Source organism: Sparus aurata, chromosome 16 (genome assembly GCF_900880675.1).
Source record: "Sparus aurata chromosome 16, fSpaAur1.1, whole genome shotgun sequence".
Lineage (NCBI taxonomy): Eukaryota > Metazoa > Chordata > Actinopteri > Spariformes > Sparidae > Sparus > Sparus aurata.
Genome location: NC_044202.1, coordinates 15,234,834 through 15,255,322, shown reverse-complemented (window position 1 = coordinate 15,255,322; position 20,489 = coordinate 15,234,834). Strand labels below are relative to the sequence as shown.

Sequence of the window (20,489 nt, the reverse complement as noted above, 5' to 3'; positions counted from 1 at the left end):
CAAAATTAAAATAACTGAATGTGAATCATATTTGGATCATATTAAAATCACAATGGTAGTCACAGTATGGTTGTTTTTACTATATTGTGCAGCCCTAGTAGGGACATAACCGATGTGTATTTTCATTCCTGACAGTCTATAAATCTGTCTACAAATCTGACAGTTTCCAAAGGTGACATCATCAAATTGATAATTTCCTCTAACTGAAGACATTCAGCAGTGTGTAATATCAGGAATAAATATGGATCAAACAATGATCAAACTACTAGATCAGTGTCTGTTGATTAACTAATCTTTTCAGTTCTAATTATAAAATACCTGTGCAGGCTATGGCTGTGGCATAAGGTCTGACAACTAAATAACATCCATAATGAAAAATAAAAGAAAAAAATGCTTTCAGGGTTACATGTTTATCAAGGATGGTTAATTAACATTCAAACTGTAAAAAAAAAATACAATGAAAACATGACTCCTGTATGGCGCCTGTAGTTGTATGTGAAAAGTCCGCAAAAAATGAACAAAAGTCCCATTAAGTCATTTAAAAGAATAACAGTGCAATAGCACACCAATGGTGGGAACTCATGCTGTGTGGTGTCTGTACGATGACTCACCCTACATTCTTTATTCATCATGTTTCAATCTCAAAAGCACCACCTCCCCCACCCTCAGCCACCTCCTTGAGGTGAGACGTGGTCCTGAGGGTTCAAAACAGGTCAGACAGGTTCAGGCTGACAGTCAAATAACCTCAAGGCCCCCCCACCCCTCCTCACCCTGACTTCAGGAAAACAACAGCAAACAACACCTGTCCTGATGATGTCACGCTCTCAAGGGTATCCCATACACGCCCGGAGACATATTCGTTCGTAACCTCCTTCTTCTTCACCTCTCCCTGCCCTCCACGAAAAAACCACACACATCGCGTCTCCCATCAGTCGCCACCAGTGAGCACAACTCACTCAAATACACCTCGGAATTAATTTAACGCCCCATTTGCCCTCGAATCCACGCTATTTTCTTGTCATCTTTATCGCTGAGCTGCGGAGGGTGGACAGGCCGAGACTACCAGACAGCAAATGACCAAACCACCATTCTGTTCTGTCATTCTGTTAAAGATGGAAATTACAAAATACCGAGATGAAATGTGAAGGAGAGGCAAGAGCGGAATGCAGGTCAAAAGGCTCAGGTGACACAGGTGGATGCGGATATTTGTTGTGTACGTTCACGCACATACAGTAACAACACACGTGCTTGTCCAGCGCGCGGGTATCCACGCCGGTATATATGTAAAGAAAACAGAGGGATCACAGAAGAATATAACACCGTGTTTACTCCTTTTATCCAAACTTTTTTTTTCTTGTTTCTGCAATCAGAGGTGTTCCGTGGTAGCAAGCCAGTCGTCTTTGATTTGGGAGCATGGCGCTGTCACCGCCGAGCACAATGACACCACACACACACACACACACACACACACACACGGTCGCACGCGCGTACACACACAAACACACGCAGCCCGAGCAGCGGGAAACAAGAGAGGAGCAGCTGTGAGTTGCACTCATCAGTTCAGATTGAGGGAGACACAGGCAGGCTGGTAAACAGACACAGATGTACGGAGCTGAGCAGAACAGAGAGTGGGAGAAAGAGGAAGGTCACCCTTTCACAATGGGAAGGTAGCGGCAAAGTCAACAACACTTGCTGCATGACTAAAGCTACTGTAAAAAAAAAAAAAAAAACATGCTGGTCAAAGTGGCAGAAGTCTATTGTTTTGTCATCATCGAGTGAGCGCTTGCTCTATACTTTCGCTGAGAATACTAACTAAAGCGCTTCCATATTTATTTATTTTCATATTTATTTATTTAGTTTTTCCTTCTGACTTGGACAATATTTCTGCAACAGTGACCACAGACTGAATCACCGGGACGCCTCAACATGTCAAACTGTCATCATCCCAGACCTGCAGTGGCCTCTAATGAGCAATAATCTTCATTCATGAAGAGAGAACCTGCCAAGAGCTTCTCATGTGACACGCACAAACACACATTCACAGCTTTGTCAGCAACTGTTGCCTCCCCCTGAGGGTGACACCCCACCTGGGAGCTCAGTCCTGTCAATGCTCACTATCTCAGTTTCCCTTTCTGTCTAGTATGTTCTCTCTTGTTACACTCATTCCCAGAGTTTTTCTCTCCCCCCGCCCACCTGCCCAGGGTCAGTGCTCACCCCAGTCGTCACAGCTTTAGATACTTAAGAAGGGAGCAGCAAGGTGGTGTAATGAAGGGATCATTCTTAAAGGGTTCAAGCCCACTTGGGAGAAAAAATGAGATCGGGGGATTAAAAGAGGAGGGGAAACAAAATGATCCCTACCTGTCGTCGCCTATATTTTAGCAGAGGGATGGATTACTTGAGCCGTTTGTTGACACCTATAGAGACATGATCATCAAGAGTTCATGTTAGACATATTTTGAACTTTACTTTTCCAGAAGTTTATTTATTTTAGGAGTGCTTAAATGAACCTGTCATGTGTACCTTCACTGCTGGAGAGTGTGGGTTGCTGCCCTCCAGAACTGTTGGGCCGCTCTGGTACCGGGTTGTCGGGGTCTTCTGTATCAGAATGAGGCACAGTAGGTTAGTAGATTATTATGAGATTCAGCTGTAACTTCAACCCTCCTTTGGCTTTCTCTCTCGTTCCCAGTGGTCTCCCTTCTGAGAAAAAAAACACGCTGTCGTGTTTTCATAGAAAGCAAGATGCTCCGGAGTGAACTCCACGAACTGCCACCCATTCTCCCCTTTTGTGTTTTCTCTAAATCACTCTTTTCCACCAAACTGTGTGGTGTACTATCATGTAACCCCTTACATAAAGAAAAAAAAAAAAAATCTGTAGTATTTTCCTAGACTGTTATTCAGCTTTCTTTCCAAAAGCTAAATGTCCAAGCGGCCCTGCTTTACGTGTACTTCAAACATCTCAATGCTTGCTTCGCTTGTTTGCACTTTTTCCAGTTCTTAAAGAAACAACTTAAATCGTTAACAGTTGCCAGTGCACTTACAAATAGTTGCAAACTGCTACAGATACTTCCAGTGAAAGCTTAATGATCCTAGCCTCCGGGCTCCAGTAATGTCTAACCAGTCTGAGGTAAACATTTACCTGCAGAACCGATCAGGCATTAATGACTGATCACCACCTGGAGCTAAACCATCCTCCCCGTCTCCTGACTTCACATGCTAATAAGTTGTCCAGGTGTGTGTGCGTGCGAGCGCACACGCGAGCTGGGATGTTTTGTAGCCCGCAGGAGGTAGAAGTGAAAGACCACCAACTGAACAACGAACCAGGTGGTGAAATCAAAGAGAAGACAAGTCGGTCCAGCAACTGTTCTAAAACAGCCAATCTAAAACTTCAGGGGGTTGGACCTGTAGTCGGCACAGCTGTTGCTAAAAAGGAGACAAACATGTTGCAGCTGAAAAGTAATATTATAATTTTGTAGCGTTTCCTTTATATGGAATCTAAATCATATTTGGAATAGGAGTCAAAGCGTCGAATAGGATTTATTTTGTTTAGAATTGGTACTTATTCTTTCCACGCAAAACTGGAAAGCTGAGTGGTTCATAATGCGCTGCCATACCGTTCTGATTGGGAATATGACTTCCCTGGAAGTTAGATGATGAATGCAACACTGCTTCGTGGCTGACACTTGATCCTACGGCGAAAGCTAGAAGCTCAATTGATGGCCACAGGTGACCAAAACCTCAGCTAAACACCAGATTTCATATCAACGTTTTCAAATCATGTATTTCTGTAATATCTTTGGAACTACAGTATGGGAACATTTTACATGTGAAGTACAATTTCCTGATTTTCTAGTCTGATGACCACTCAAAAACAAAATGCCTCATTCATCCATTCACACACACTCAAACGCTGCTGACAGAAGCTGCCATGCAGGGCATTCTATGCTTCACACACTCCACTCACAATTTGCGATTCAATATCTTGCCCAAAGTCATTTCAACATACAGACTGCCGGGGATCGAACCACTGACCTTCTGATTAGTGGAGGACTAATCGGAGTTGCGTTATATGTCCTTGTATTAGTTACTGAACCACACAAGAGATAACAAGTATGGATATCTCCTCCTCTGTTGCTTCAATTAGAGGTGCTGGTTGTGGCTAAGCTAAAGTTGAGGTGTGATTAATGTTTGATAAGCAACTGGCACATTGGCCTTGAAGGTTAGGGAAAGATCATACAGAAAAGAAGAAATGCCAACATTAGTTGTTCTACAGTCACAGAATATAAGTTTGAGGCTCTAAATGCCCATTCACCAGCCCCACAGCCGCAGCCCAAGAACCTGAATTGCTGAAGGCACGCTGCCTCCTGCACTGGAATTAGCACTGCAGAACGGTGCATTAAAAGAGTATTTCTTTGGGATACTGCATTGAGACCAACATAACTAAATTCTCTCTGTTGCCAGGCATAAACAAGTGAGTCAAGTCAGCTGAGAGATGCAACTTTTCCTTCTGTACTCCTACCATCACCTTGAAAGCGCAAAACAAGCGTTGAGACTCTGGCGGACCCACGACATATTCTCATTTAGCGGCTCCGCTGCCGTGGGATGTCATGGCTATTAATTCTATCTGAGCTTCATTAATCCACATTTTCCCATCCAGCCCCCCTGTCCTTAATCATCATTTCAGCCTTTGCCAGCATGGCCTCTAGTGGCCAAATACAACTAGGGTCACAATGTGTTGCTTCAGCTCTCGGGGAGTATATGCACACATGCACATACATACAAAACACAGATAATGAAACAGGTCATCTATCTCAATCACACAGTATTGGACCCATGTCATTACACTGCTCTCACTGGGGGTGAAGCTTAGAAAGTTATACGCACGGATGTACAACTGTTTCAGTGCATAGAGAACTATTACGAGTGAAAGTTGCCAGGTTGTGACGTCCACTGGACCGAATTCATCTGCTACGGCACTCCTGAGTGATATCCGATTTGCGAAGACGCTGAAGGTCAATCAGCAGCGAGTTGAGAGGGAGGTAAAACTTGAATCAGAAGGGAAGCTTTAGAAATGCAAGCTGTCAGGGAAGAAGAAAAAAAAGAAAAGAAAAGAAACCCACACCAGGCAATTGAGTGGTGGTGAAAGAACTGACGACTATCAAGAACGTCTTAGCACAGCTCAGACCAGGTGGGCGATTGGTTGGAAACCGCTTATTGTTCCAGCAGATCTGAGCTGTTTGCCGTTATCTGAATACCAAATGGTTCCAATTTGCTGCGTGGGGGGGGGGGGGGGGGGACATACCACGGAGGGGGCCAACACACACAATGGAAACTGGAGAGGGTAATCTGATGGAAATCTCTGAATGTTCCTCTCCCTGCTCGCTAAAGGTTAGCCTGCTTAACCGCCTGTCTGCTGGGTGGTTGCTTGTTATTCATTCAGAGAGACAGACAGACAGAAACACAAGAGAGAGCGGGTGTGCGCATAGGAGGAAATCAAGATGGTGGGTGGTAGTTTTGTCAGTTTAAAATGGAAAAAAACATAACATCAGTTGCTTGTCAAGATCTCATATTAAAAGATTTCCCCTCGGCGGATGTTTGACTTTTCGGCCTTTGACCTCAAGATACTAAATCTACAACTCAGCCTACTTCTCCAATGGATTTTTCCTTTTTTCTCACTCCCGCATCGGCGCAAGCAAGTCAACCCACCATACTGCTCCCACTCATATAAAAGCCATTTAATCTTTTTAATGCAGATAGCATATACAAAGAGAGGGCAGTGGATGAGGAGAGGAGGGGGGGGGAATTGTCTGTCTGCATCACAGGACTGTAAGCACATAGAATAACTGTCGCAGAGCACAGCCAAAAGCCCTTAGCATTGTGACAGAGCAGATGTTAAGAGTAATGACAGTGGAGATTACCCAATAATTGTAGCAGCGTAAATCATTTCAGAGAGAGGGGGGGAAAGAGAGGGAGAAGAGGAGGAGGAGGAGGGATGGAACAAAGGAGGATGAACTGCGGTTGAAGCACAGAACACCTTATTGTCGGTATGTAAATGTAAAAAGAGGACAATTTAAACGCCTTGCGATTTCATTTTTTTTTTCTAAATGTTTATAGGCAGACAGCTCATCCGTAGTTGCATAAAAGAGGGGCAGAAGCTTCCAGAAATGAGTCCCTGCCATGTTTTGTGGTGATGTCGGTGGTGGTGGTGGTGGTGGTGTGGGGGGGGGATAATGGCGATTATGACAATGTGGCTGCTAGTGTTATTGTCTGTGTTTGGGAGCTAATCGCTGTGATGCAAGCTGCTGCCTGAGGCCAGCGATAGAGGATCGAGGGGCCTCTCCATCTAAGACTGCGGTGACACGTTTCTCCCTTAACATCCCTTAACAACGTCGTCCTCGCCTGACCTGCAGCATCAGTGCCCTCACCACCGGCATCCTGCCTCGCCCCGGCCACAGCTCACCAAAGCCTCTATGGGTCAGCAGATCAGGGGCCCTGACACCTGCTACGACTAGCAGGAAGTACACTGTGTATGTCTGTGTGTGTCTGTGTGTGTGTGTGCGTGTGTGTGTGTGTGCACGTGAGAGTGCGAGCGCGGGCATGTCCCTCTCTGTTGTCGCTTTGATTGTGTAATAAACTTTATTCAGTTAACCGTGAATTATTGTTAATTGAACTAAAAAGTAATTTTCTTAATTGAAACAGAGGGGGGAGGGGCGGACCAGATTAACGACGTAAAGGAGTGTTCCTCTCTCCCTCTCGCTCACCCTCATGAGACTTTTATGTTTTTCCCCGTTACACTTTTCACCATCATTTTTCTTTTCTTTTTTACCATCCTACGACGACAATAAAAAGCCAGTAATCTACTTAGCCTCGCGCCCGTCTTGAAATAATAGACGCGGTTGTGCTGGAACATTTCTGTAAAACGGTGCTGCCCGTCTGCCGCTTGTGCTCCAAAAGGCTTGTTTGCCAAGAAACTTACAGATTTACATCCAGTGGCATTAACCAGATAAATGTGTTTTGCCATAAACGGAAGCAACTAATTATTCTGTCTTTTAACTTTTGACCCTTCAAACTCAACCACAAACACCACAGAAGCCCTCAGTTGCAGAATTTGGAAGCACGTCCATCTGTCGCACATCTTCACTGCTGTAATGCGCTTATGGACGTTAGCTTATTAATGTTAGCGTTGATGTGCCAATGCCAAACTCACAGCTTGACCATAATGGCGTCCCTCAGTCCCTGGTATGATAGAAAATGTGTTGTATACTTCCATCAACAGAGTACAACAGAGTAATTCTTCTCATGCTGTTACTATGTCTCCGCTTGTTGCACTCGCTAGCTTCTTAATGCAGGGACCTTCGCAACATATAGCACATGAAACTCGAAAAAGATGCTGTAAACTTACCATTGACAGGGGATAATTTGTATTTTTTTCTTTGGCAATGCTCCACTGTGAACAACAAGTCCACGTTAAAATCAGCAGGAGAATAGATAGCTAGCTGTTAGCACTGTTGTGCTAAGGGAGCTAACGTACACGGAGCTTAAAGTCCGTGTAAAGCAGAAATAAATTTGTGTTATGAGTTTGTCACACCACAGAAACATGCGTCACTGACCACTGAGCCAAATTTGAAAGATTAAAAAAATTGCCAAGTATATAAAATTAGGTCTCAAATTCATGGAAAAACAAGCACTTCTCTCTGCTGTGAAACGCTGGGGGCGTGTCAGTTAGAGGCGCTGGAACCACGCCCACGCGCGGGAGGGGAGCCTCCTCCATGTACTGTACAAGGACCTAACCTACAGTAACAATGGAAGGTAGCAGCATCATCGGAGGACCCAGCCCGACCTGTTTGAACCATCAGAGTCAGACACTGATAGTGCTCAGTAATCATGTCATGATTAAACGCAATAACATTTGCTAACATTACATGGGCATGACAGGATGCACGATGTAAAATCACTTTCAGGATTTGCACCTTCAGCAAAATAAGCACACACTTACACTTAGAGCTTAGATCTGGCCCCAAAAAAATCTAGCCCGACCCGACCCGAGCCGAGCCTGTGCAGTGATGCCGGTATCACTCTAATCTGACCACTTTTTTCAGTGAGGAGTAATCTAACGCAGTAATATTTCCAAACCACTAATCAGATTAAAGTTACTTATTCAAGTCACTGTGCGTTACTATTATTTTTGTCATTTTCCTTAGTAAAAATATATATTTTTGCTTTCTTCTTGCGTCTCGGAGAGTGACATCATGTGCGCGAGAAGTCACGTTTTCAGCACGAGGACACTCACTCACGTGTAAAACCACACAGCAGCACAAACAACATGGAGGGAGGAGAGAGATGCGTCTTTTGTAGCTGGAAATACAGTCATTATTTTGAGTTATAAAAAAAAAAAAAACACACATACACACAAATGCTTGATCAAGGGCCGGCACAACCCGGCCCAAGGATATTGATGGGAAATATCAGCCCGACACGGCCCGCGGTCCCGGTCGGGTCAGGGTCGGGCTCGGGCAGAGAATCTAAACTCTACTTACACTCTCTGGCGGGCACGTAATGCCGGATGACAGACCTGTTGTCGGCGGGACGGTCGCAGGCGGGCATGTAATGCGGGCGGCGGAGATGAGAGCATGCACTGTCGGCGGGATGGGAGGATGCAAGCTGGGGACGGAGAGGGTCGGCTCGGCCCCACTGACCAGCGTCAGCGGACTCTGCAGATATCCAGACTTTACCTGGTGACAGTTGCTGTAACTATCGGGGTAAAGTGGACACTGCAGAGACGGGTGATGGTGGTGATTTTAAACTCTAGCTCCTCTTGACAAAATCGATCCACCGTTTCCTTTCGTTGTCGTTCGTTGGAAACTTAAATAAGATAACATCGCCGTGACCCTGCACACTGTGGCATCCAGGAAAGATGCACGAGCGATGTAGAGGAGACATGACTGTTTAGCTGACTGGTTGACTGGTTAGCTAGCTGCAAACAAGACTCGAGAGCGAGCGGGAAAACCACCAAAGCTAATGCGCTGAATGTATTTATACCACTTCCGCAGCAGGGCTGGGTTTATGCAAATCATTACGTAACGTTACGTAACGTTACATCACGCAGCCATGATTTCTGACCCGCCCATTAAATCCTGAACACAGAAATTTTGAAACACAGTTTGTGAGCCTAGCTCCAAAATTAAATTCTAAATGGTTGAATGGCTTTTTACATGTCTTAAGGAAATACATTTATGACCTTTTTAATGTGTTTAGAAGAAAATGGCTGAATTTGCTTTACACAGACTTTAAACTCCAAAAAAGTTCCAGTAAACTTACCACTGAAAGGCGATAATTTGTGTTTTTTTCTTTGGTAATGCTCCACCGTGAATAACAAATCCATGTCAAAATCAGCGGGAGAATAGCTAGCTAGCTACGGAGCTTAAAACAGTGAAGTACAGTTCATTATGGAGACAAGTTTTGTGGAGCTAAAAGTACATGGAATGTTAAAACTACATCTACTTTGGCACGGGTAATATTGTTTTTCGGGATGGTTTCAAGACAGTGGTGATAAGGTTAGTCTGGAGATGTGGTCAAATCTGTAGGGGTTGCCATCATTGAAATAAGCTCCCTATAGATATGTGCCCTGTTATATGCTAAAAAAAAAAGTGTAGTAAATGCTGCATGTGTTATTCACATGTGCACCGAATGCATAACGCATGCACCTGCATAATGGCTATCACCCGAACACTGATGGATACGAGTAAAGCTGCAGTCGAAGGCTACCAGAGAGTCGTTTTTCTTCCAGATCTTTTGAAAAAGCGGCTGTCTCCCACTGCAGTCTATACACTCGCAGGCGAAACTGACAGTTCAATACATCTTGTGTTTTCAGTAACATAAACCAAATGAACTGCATTAATTGTGCTGCCAGTCACACAAGCAACACCCTGACATTATTCAACAAAATGTGATAGAATTTCACATACAGACACCGACACTGCCAGGAATCGTGAGCGCTCCACGCGAGAGCTCTCTGTGCCGTTGAAAATTCAGCACAAATATTAGCGCAGAATTAAAAGTCATCATCTCCGGGTCCTCCGCCAAACCTTATCTGTAACACTCCATCGATGTGGGAGAGTGTGCAGCGCCCGCAAAAGAAGGGGAGAGATGTTTTGGAATTCAACCCGCATACCAGAGCTACTGCAGGGCTGCAGGAAACAGTCACATTCCTGTAAACACATGTGGAATTACCAGGGCAAGAGCTCCTGGTCACCAGCCTAGCCAAATATTATCTCATACAGAACAATATTACTCCCCCCCCTGCTGCACGGCAGCTATTGGCTAACAGGGAGGAAGTGATGTATATTGACTTTTCATTTGTGTCTCGCTGACTCTGCTGACAAAAGGACCAAACCACTTCCAGCTGCTAAACCTAGAGACAACAACCGTGTCCTGCCGAACATGATTCAGCTGCATTCTGTCCCCTGACAAATTATTACATATTCATCGGGCACTTCTGCCCGCGCCGCAGCCACGATTTGTGAGTCATCCGGTGGTTAAAGTAGCTAAATGGCACTCACACTATTATCCCAGTAATATTCCTCTAAAATGATTTGTACATTACATGTAATATAACCAAATGAGGCCTACAAATGACATCGCTGCTCCCGTTAATGAGCTCCATGTACACAATAAAATAAACATTATCTGTCTATTCGCGCTGCTCTCACGGCACCGACACGTGACCTTTGAAACCGGAACACTCTTGTCTAACAATGCCTACCGTCTTCCACTATTTGTCTATCTATAGAGTGTGTCTGAGCCATCTAGCACCTTGTCAGTCATAAAAGCAGTGGCGTAGGGGGGAGGGGGAGAGGAGGAGACGGAGGCGGGGATAAGAAGAGTGCCATTACCAGTGTTCTGGACCCGTGTCTTCCCGGGGTGAATAATTACGTCTGACATGTCGTGAATAGGGGAGGGACATTATCGCAGTGATCCTCTGTACCCCCTCTGCGTGTACCCTCGCGCACACACACACACACACACACACACACACGCATACACATTAGGGCCCCTCTGAATGATTTAGGCGCTCTCTTAATAATGCAGGGGCTCCTAGAGCTAATTAGGTAAGTAGCAGAGGGCGCCGGCTGTGACGCCTCAGCTCACTGATACCAGCTGTAAAGGTATGAAGCATCGACGCACTCGCACACAGAGTTTTTGGGTTTATGTTTCACCGCTCACACACACACACACACACACACACACACACACCCAACCCCCGGACCTCCATAATAGCCCTGATTGCTTTCAAAGGGGATAGATAAAAAATTTGCGCTAACGATTAAGTTTCCTTATTGATCGCGGCACAAAAAAATGAAGGCCTTGCAGCGGCTTCGCTACACTCCCACCGGCATACATTATCAATTATTAAGAGAGGCCAAGGAAAGGTAATAGGTAACAAGTCTTGTATGCTGTGGCCCTTAGATATTTTGACAAGCAACATCAGAGAAGGTTGAAAGGTAACAGGGATCTGTGTGCTCCAAGAAAATCAATAGAAAGTGATTATCCTGAGAGGGAACAAGTGGAGAGCCAAGGTGGGCCTCGTCACGTGTGCAATCTCTCTCTCTCTCTTCTCCCTCTCCCTCTCCTCTGGCGCCATGGCTGTCAGCCCTGTAAGTGCAGCGTCGGGGTGATTAGAGAGCAGCGCGGCCCCAGACAGAGCGCAGCCAACCTCCAGACAGGCCCTCCAGAGACGAAGCGCCACAACAAGCCTCAGCCCAGGGTCAAGCCCACTTCGTCAGCCTCCCCGCTCGTACGATGGGCCCCTTCAGAGCACAATCAGGAACCATCTTGTCGAAAAAGAGATTGCAAGGTCAATGATATATAGCCGCTTTATGGTGCCTCCAGGCTCAAAACAATTATATTTAAAGGCTTGATTCACCCAAATTGAAAAAAAAAACCCACATATTTTCTCACTTATCCCAAGTGGTATGTAGGCATCTGGATGATTTATTTGCCGAGGCTTTGAGACAACACTGAAATTCCTGCCTCTACCTCAGTACAGTAGAGGTGAACAGACATTACTGCCTTCCACAAAATACATAATCACTGTGTGGTAAATGTTGACAGAGTGTTCTGTGAGTTATATGAAGTGATTGAGTTACTTTTTCTGGAAATGTTCTGTTGAATGTTTTCAAAATTCAAAAAGTAAGATTGAAACAAACTCACTTCCACTCTTCCACATCTCAAACAAGTTACACCCGAGCATTTTACGTGCTTAAAAAGTGCCATTTGGATGAACATACTGGAACACTGAATTCAAAGCAAAGGCAATAAGTAAAGGTATTTTTTGTCCGTTTCTATGGACAAAAAACAAACAAACTGGGAACCCGAGTTGGGACTCTAGTAAATTAAATAAAAATAGCGTTTGATGAATTAGCCTGCTCGTTAGCTGAATCAGATCAAATTACACAGTTAACAGCGATGTAACTTACTGAGGCATGTCAGAATAGTCTTTTGCTACCAACAAAAATAGAAGAAATCAACCTAAAACTAAATCTCAGAATCATGACAACATACAAGAGCAAGTTTCTAAAGCTGAAAATAAAAAAAAGCTTGATTTTGATATGAATATCTTACTATTGATGACTTTCCACATCTTGTGAGTGGAATAAGTAAAACTACATGGATGAATATAGTTTTTAAATTCTGGGAAAGAGGGACTAATATTACTAAAAACAGTTAAGGAAAAATAAATAGTCACAGAACAGGTGATGATTAATGTTAAGCTAACTTTGGAATGGTGGAGCGTAACTGCTGGAGGCAACCTCTGTGAACATCACCACAAAATAGTAACAGTAACTATTCTTTTCCTTTTTTCCTATTGGAAAAGGGATTGTAGATTGAAAGCATAAATCTAAGTAGGCAACAGTTAAGCCTGAAAGAATTCAATTAATGAAAATACAATTTTGATGGTTTTTTGGGGGTTTTTTTTGCATCTCATAATGACAACCAGCAAAAAAGCTAATGAATAGTGGCTGATTCTTTGCTTTGTCAAAGCTTGCCTATTTATTGTTCAGTTTGTTTATCAACTAAATTAAATCAGCAAATTAGAAGAGGCTGAAAGTGATAAACTGAGGGACTGGTGTAGACGAAAACAAAACAAAGAAATAAATAAGAATGGATGGATGTAGGTGTCCTGTGTTAGAAAATATAACTGCGAATTGACGTCCGTGTCTCTGATTGTGTATGAACTAAACAAATAAGATTTAATATGTTAATTGGTGCGCTTTAGAGGTGTTGATAGGTGTTTTTTTCTGTTTTGGTCCGGTCTCCATGCCAAGCTAGGCTAATCACATCATGGTTTCAGCTCTGTGCCGAACAGAAAAAACATGAGAGTGGTATTAATTATAGCCTATAAATGTCCAATAATGTTGAACTGCTCCTTTAAATCACTGCCACCCTGAAGTCTCAACACCGAGACTTCAAAACATTCTGAAACAGGGATATCATTTTGTAATTTTCTTGTCACCGGGGCTGGTGCGTGTGTGTGTGGGTGTGTGTGTGTGTGTGTGTGTGTGTGTGTGTGTGGTAAGGAGGCGGATTCAAACAAGGATTTCCGCCATATGATCTACATTTTTTCTATTCTTCTCTTTTCTTTTTTTCTCCCCATGTTCCCCGCAGCGCACACTTGTTGACAGATTGCTCATTAGTGTGACACAAACTTTCAGCGCCGTCTGCAGTTTGTTCGGAGTTCACCGGTTTCGCTCTCCCATCCCACAGCGTGGGGGGGGGAAAGCTATAGCTCGACGGCGCTCTACCTGTATGTGATAGCTACGGCCCGAGGGTTGACAGTATCTAATCACAGCCTCAACAGGTGAGGAGAGGAGACGGCGCAGACAGCACGGCACCACACGGAATTCCTACACTATCATAATGTGGATCAAAACCACACACATAGTGTCCCGGATTTATGGTAAATACATACTGCTCTCTGCTGTGATCCTAAAATACAGTATATATTGCACAGTGCACTACATTCTCTGGCACATATGGTATTATAACACATCAAACTTTATTGTGTTGCGGCGTGGAGCCATTTACCTTCAGCATCTTACTAACAGGATCAAATCCACTAGGATTTATAACAAAAACCACAGAGTTCAAGCGCACACAGACACTATTGCATTCATCTTTATTCATTTACGCCCGTGATTTTCCCTCGGCGCGGCATTTGAAGTCGCTTGACCTCGCCCTCACCTCGGCGGCACGGAACCTCGTCACACATAAAAAGCCGTCGGGGGGGGGGGGGGAGAAGAAGCCAAACCCTCCCCAGGGGAAGGGAAAAGGCAGAGGGAGTGGGAGGAGACGGAGGAGGAGAAGGAGGGAGGATGGGTGTCACTGTCTCTACAAAAGGCTTCTTATCCTCGAGATATCAAAGCACTGCACTCCCAGCATAAAATATCGTCAGAATGATGTGACTCACCACGGGGGGAGCCTGTCCAGTGCCAAAGTAAAAAGCAGAAAGAGAGAAAGAGAAAGAAAGAAAGAAAGAACGAACGAAAGAAAGAAAGAAAGAAAGAAAGAAAGAAAGAATCCATATTGTAAAAATAAAAAAAAAAGGAAGAGGAGGTGTCATGCGGTTTTGGCAGTGCCTGGGTGACCAGCAGCGTTCTTTAAAGATGTTTTTGATATCCTACAAAGGAAGTATTATGCGAGGTCGTCCTCCTTCACTGAGGTGAACTCAGAGTTTCAGGAGTCGGCAAGACGGAGAGACACATGACAAAACAACCGAGGGCTTGTCCTTTTTCCCATCGCACAGTCTGCAGCACTCTCGGATGACAAATAACGGCATAAAGTAGTGACGAATACACAACTAATTTATTGTTGTAACTTGGAACAAGGGCAGCGTACTTGTGACTGGTTCCTGAGGCAGCGAGTGTTAGCTCTCTTCCCCTTTTTATTTGCTTTCTAAAGAGGAAGTATTTAGGATGTAGGCCAGATGGGTACACAGCGCTATTGTATGGTTGGCAGAGAGATGACCTTGTTGCGTCTGTGGGTGTGTGTGTGTGTGTGTGTGTGTGTGTGTGTGTGTGTGTGTGTGTGTGTGTGTGTGTGTGTGTGTGTGTGTGTTTAATCAGACAGAGAGGGGGGATTAGAGACCAGGCACCTGGCAGGTGGAAACAGTCTGTACTCATCTGATGCCCTCCTGTCCTTCTGCGTGCTCTCTCTATATCTCTCTCTCTCTCACACACACACACACCCACACACACACAATATGTAACTTGGACATAAGCGTGCTGTCCTGTTAGAACGGGAACAAACCACCTGAATCGTATCTTTGTCCCGAATTGAGAGGCCTTGCAGTGAGGTAGCCTCCTATAAGACGGAGAGATATTAAACGACGCAAAACAAGAAAAACGTCAAACAGGAAGCAGACTTTGAGAAACTCTGACTATTCCTCGAATGACGTAGGTCTGTTACTCAGGAGCTTCCGAACTTTAGAGTGAAAGACTAGATAGGAGGAGACACACTGGATTCAGTGGTTGGTAACCTATGGCATCCACCCCACAAGATGGGGGCAAGATGAATCAAAGCTAAGATGATGTGTACTTTACTTTACTGACCACGTCTTACTTTCACTCCCTACAATTCGTACAACGGGCTCGTCAGTTTAGTTTTAATGCATTCAACGGGAATTATCGATTATGTTTATTTTGCATTACTGAAGGCCGCCAACTCTTCTGATTTCAACCAGTTTATCAGTCAATTTCAATCAGTGCACATGACGCACGGCAGACATAGCAGGAGGAAACAGCGTTGAAGATGGTAAGAGACAGAGAGGGACACTCGAATCGGAATAAAAGGCGTGTTGGCGTCTCATATTGACGGAGACCCTGCGGCCCTCTGCCTGGATTTTCTTACGTTTGGTATTTGACATCCTTGGAATCTCAACAATCAACTATTTTCTTGTGCATTTACGAACAGCTTGGACAAGTCGGACTGTTTCTACCTTTAAGTTTAACTGTCTATGATTTGTATTACTATGACGTGAGGTTCAGTTAGCTTTGCACAGAGGTGGCTGGTAGAAATGTCCTTCAGAGGCATACTTTTTACACTTATACAGAGCATACTTTAGAGCCTTACTTACTTTTAATTCAGTTCTCCTACTTTTACCAGAGTCTGTACTGAAGTACGGCCTTTTTTCTCAGGTGATGTTATGTGTTGCATCAAAGGCCAGCGACTAAATACAACACCATTTTTTCCAGTACACACACATCGGAATAATGCCAATTTCTAGTATATTAACATCGCAACAAGAGACTTCGACTCCTATGTGAACGGTTTTAGGAATAATTCCCGCTAAACAGGTTTGCAAGGTAAATTAATCTGACAAACATCAAGCTTAAAAAATCATACAGCTCCATCCTGACTCCTGTCAGCCTTCCCAAAAGAGTACTAAGCGCCCCATCTGTTGCAGCCCGCTCAAAGATAGTAGCTCGTCATCAGTGTTAAGTTAAAACAAACACAGTAATTATCCTAATTAAGGAACTGGCAGATTCCTGAAGATTAATAGTAGCTTGTACTGACACACCAGATATCAGAGGAGAGAAAAGAGGATTAGAGGAGGTCGAGAAGAGGAGTGGAAAGGTGAAGAGAGACACAAAAAGAGAGGAAATATTTGCTGTCAATTAGGAAACAAAAAGAGGGTCGGGCTGTTAAGAGAGAGAGGCGTTGAGTTATGAAGAGGAGGTAGAGAAGGGGTGAGGAGAAAAGAAGGAGGGGGTGCGGTGTGCGTCTGCAGCGCCGGTGAAAGCCGGTGATGGAGGAGGGGGGTTTTTTTTCGGCTGCACCGGGAGTAAATGGCTCTGCGGGCGCCTGTCACTCTGAGGGGCCAGCATGGGACGATCAGCGATGATGACGGGGGCATGAACCTGTGTCAAGAAGCTGAACCCGGCTGTCAGTCAAACCACTCTGCCCTATGGGATGACAAGGATGGGCCTTAATCCTGCCGAAGAGAGACAGGGAGAGAGGGATGAGGAGCGAGCGGCGGAAAGGCAGGAGAGAGGAATTAGACAGACCGATAAGGCAGACAGAAGGAGGGAGATTTTTCATATCTGAGAAATGTGCTCATGTCATTCAGTTTAATATATTCAATCCAACAGGTTTATGTGTAACCTCAGGAAGTTTTCACATTTCTTGTAACAGGCAGCGAAAGTTGCAGCTATCCACTCTTCAATTCAATTTGGGGCCATCTTTCTTGGGAAATGAAATATTTAATGTCCCTCTCCCTTGCGGGCGATATGACACTGTGTGAACTTGTTACTTAACGGCCAGAAAAAGGCCCGTATGAGTCATCCTCCAGCTATCTAGGACCGTAACCCCTCCGGGCCTCCTGGGAGCACCGAGGAATGACCAGGGAACCAGCACATTAGAACACAATAGAAATAGAGACTCTATCCCACAGTCAGTTTTTTTTTTTTTTCCGCTGGAGCTCCGACAAGCTGTTTTCAATTAGCGCTCGCTGATTCTCAGTGTTGGTCTACCACATCATTTCAAGTAAATGCAACCATAACTTAAAGCCACAATGTTTGGTTTGGCCATGAGGAAATGTGTGCTTCTCTCCTTTCTCTTGTCAGTGGCAGCAACCGGAGGAGTCCGCTTGCATGCATTTTGTGTTGTTTTCTACCCTGCGCACAAAGTCTTCCATGTGTGTTTTTACGGTGACGTCATCTAACACAAAACTCACCCACTCAACTACAAGCAACCGCCGGATCACAGAAAGCGCCGGCGCCTCGACAAGAGAGAAGAAAAATATGTCGATGTTAGAATCAGAATGAATTCATAAAGGCAAATAAAGATGGGGGCTCTCATGGGAAAGGGGCATGAGTGTAGAGTGAATACTTTTGTTGTTAAGTGAGGTCAAGTTTGTTTGTGCAGCCTGATATCACATGCAATGTCCCAATGGGCCTTATAGGTCCCTAAAATCTATGGCTACTGACCGAGCCTTTGGTTTAGTTTAGAACAGGGCTTCTCATGGGAAGTCAGTCTGGACCTAATTTCCCCTCTGCTGTCTTAGTCAGAGTTTGACACTTGTGATGTATTCAAGTGCACGACGCAAAATCTTTGTTCAGCAGAGGGCATGGTGTGACATCGTGGCACATTGAATTGCACCACGTAAACTCAAGAAGGGGGGGGGGGGGGAGATTCTTGATCCTAGAAGATTCTATTTTCATACAGGTCCCCAAGTAGCCTATCTCTGGTCATTGTCAAGTCGTTTTACTGCATCATATTTTAATAATCACTGACTAAATGTGTGAAATGTGACATTCATTTGTTGAATGATTGCGATTTAAAATAAAAATCTGATATGGACCTTTGAGTATAAAGTTTTAGAACTCCACTCAAAAAGACGTTACGTTAATACATGAGGAGAGCGAGGAAAGACAACTGGAAAGCCAAACAGTTGGTGGTGCAATACGAGAATCAGTGTACTAGCAAAAAGCTGTAATAAAACCAAGGAATACAAAATACATAAATTGCTAGCATTATCTGTATATCTATCAGTATAAATTCAAACTAGCAAACAAGCATGTATCATAAAACTTCTCAGAACAGTTGGTTAGTTCTTTAGAGAAGGTAGGACAGACAATAGGACAAAAATTGGAATGGAGGAAACAGATAACATGATATATACAAACAGCAGCACAAAGTGTTTCAACCATAAAGTATGAAAATAGAACATCTGGAGAGAGCTGCGCAGTCGAAACAGAGCCCTCGCAGCTTGACTCTGTGCCTTCTGCTTCGCTACAGCTGCACTTATTGCCAAGTTTAGCACATATCCATGTACTGATCTGCTGCTTTTCAACTCCACATGACACGTTTGCCTGCTTCAAGCCATGAATTACAATGTTTTTATTAAACATGAGCAAAAAACAAAAATGAGCTCCTGGAGTACTGGTTAACCAGCATTTTCCTCTCGTTGAGGTGCATTTGGTGGCAGTAATCCAAAGTAGCTGTAAAGAAGCAGATGCCTTGATGTAAAGAGAGATGGGATCAAAGATGCCAAAGATGTGCATATTGTACTTAGACATGATGGATAATTGGCAGGGCTGCATCCAATTCCTCTTTCAGCCGCAGCGTTTGCACCATGGAGTGTTTATATTCACGCATCCCTAGACTTTACCAGTCTGGGTCACAATCCAACAGGGTAGCATGGCCAAAACCTTTGATCTCGAGATCAGAGTCTCAAACTTGCTCTTTATGCCAGAAATATTTGTATTTGTACAAAGTGTGTTCTTGCCTTTGTGTGTTGTGTGCATGTGGGCGCGACAGAGAGACAGACAGGTAGAGAGAGAGAGACAAGCGGCAGTGGGAGAGACGGTTAGAGACAGCTTTCAGGGGGGACACTGTGAGCCGAGAGAAAAAAGCCAATGATCTTTCGGGCCCCAGATGTACTGTGTCCCTGAGGTGATCAGAGCTGTGACCTGACACTCCGACGTCCCAGCATGCTCGGCAGATGTGGGTCAACTGACATCTGTTTCTCACTACAGCCCAGGCTCAGCTCGGCCCGACCCAACCCTGCTGCCATATTCATCCTAATAACCACTCCCATAATCACCAGGGATTATTCTAATATTAGTGAGCGCACACACACACACAGGCACAAAACAGTGACTGCTCTGATTAAGGTATAGTGCTCCATATGGTTTTTCGGAGGGTTTTTTTCGGGGGGATTTGTATGTTTTTTAGCCTTTCGGTGAAAAGCCTTCAAAAAGCCAGCTTAGAGAGCGGCTAAAGAGAGTCCCTGCATAAATAATATTGGAAAATAGCCTGGGCAGTAAGTGGGGGGGTGGGTCATGCTGGGGTTGAGATATGGACTGGCGGCAGAGGTGACTCCGACACCGAGGAGCGCATCAAGTCAGGCGTTGAAGTGAGACGGCAGTGCGCTATTCTGCCTCCATAAAGGAGGGATTATGAACCACTGACAGGATGTGTGAATCAAGATGGCACACTCACCACACAACAGGACTAGAAAGAGACACTGCGGGGGGCTGTCAAGACAGAAAACCAGAGTGAGCTGGGAGGATTACCATATAATGATGAAAGATGATGAAGACCGATGAATAGATTGTTGGCGCTTTAGCCATGGGGGAGGGAGGGCGACGCGTTTCTGTCGGGAAATTTGACGTCTTTCAGGCGCGGATGCCAGAGAAATGTGCTGGTTTCTGAGCCTTACCTATGAATTTGATCGCCCGTTGGTGCGTTTTTCTTCAAACTAAGCCAGTTTTTTTTTTTTTTTTTCCTTCTCGCCCGGTAAACTCAATACATTCTGGGCATTCTTGTGCTGCACGTCTTTCTATTTGTGTGTGAAATCATCTTTCCCCCCTCTTCTTCTGCTCTCCTTTTTTTCCCCCCCACCCTAAGAGGTCTATTTGTGGAAGTCATGGCCTGCTGGTGTTTACGATTCTCACTGGGCCCCTACTGCTGTTGCTTTTTTCCCGCACACA

The 20,489-nt window shown here is 44.6% G+C and overlaps 1 long non-coding RNA gene across 1 annotated transcript in view; it reads right to left on the bottom strand.

Moving 5' to 3' along the window:
• Positions 1-2,358: 2,358 nt before the first annotated feature.
• Positions 2,359-20,489, bottom strand: part of LOC115565822 (uncharacterized) — a 48,592-nt gene continuing 30,461 nt past the window's right edge. Inside the window, exons 2-3 of the long non-coding RNA XR_003980918.1 lie at positions 2,521-2,595; positions 2,359-2,414 (exon numbers count right to left, since the gene is read on the bottom strand). This is a non-coding gene — a long non-coding RNA (uncharacterized LOC115565822). The remainder of the gene's footprint in view (positions 2,415-2,520; positions 2,596-20,489) is intronic.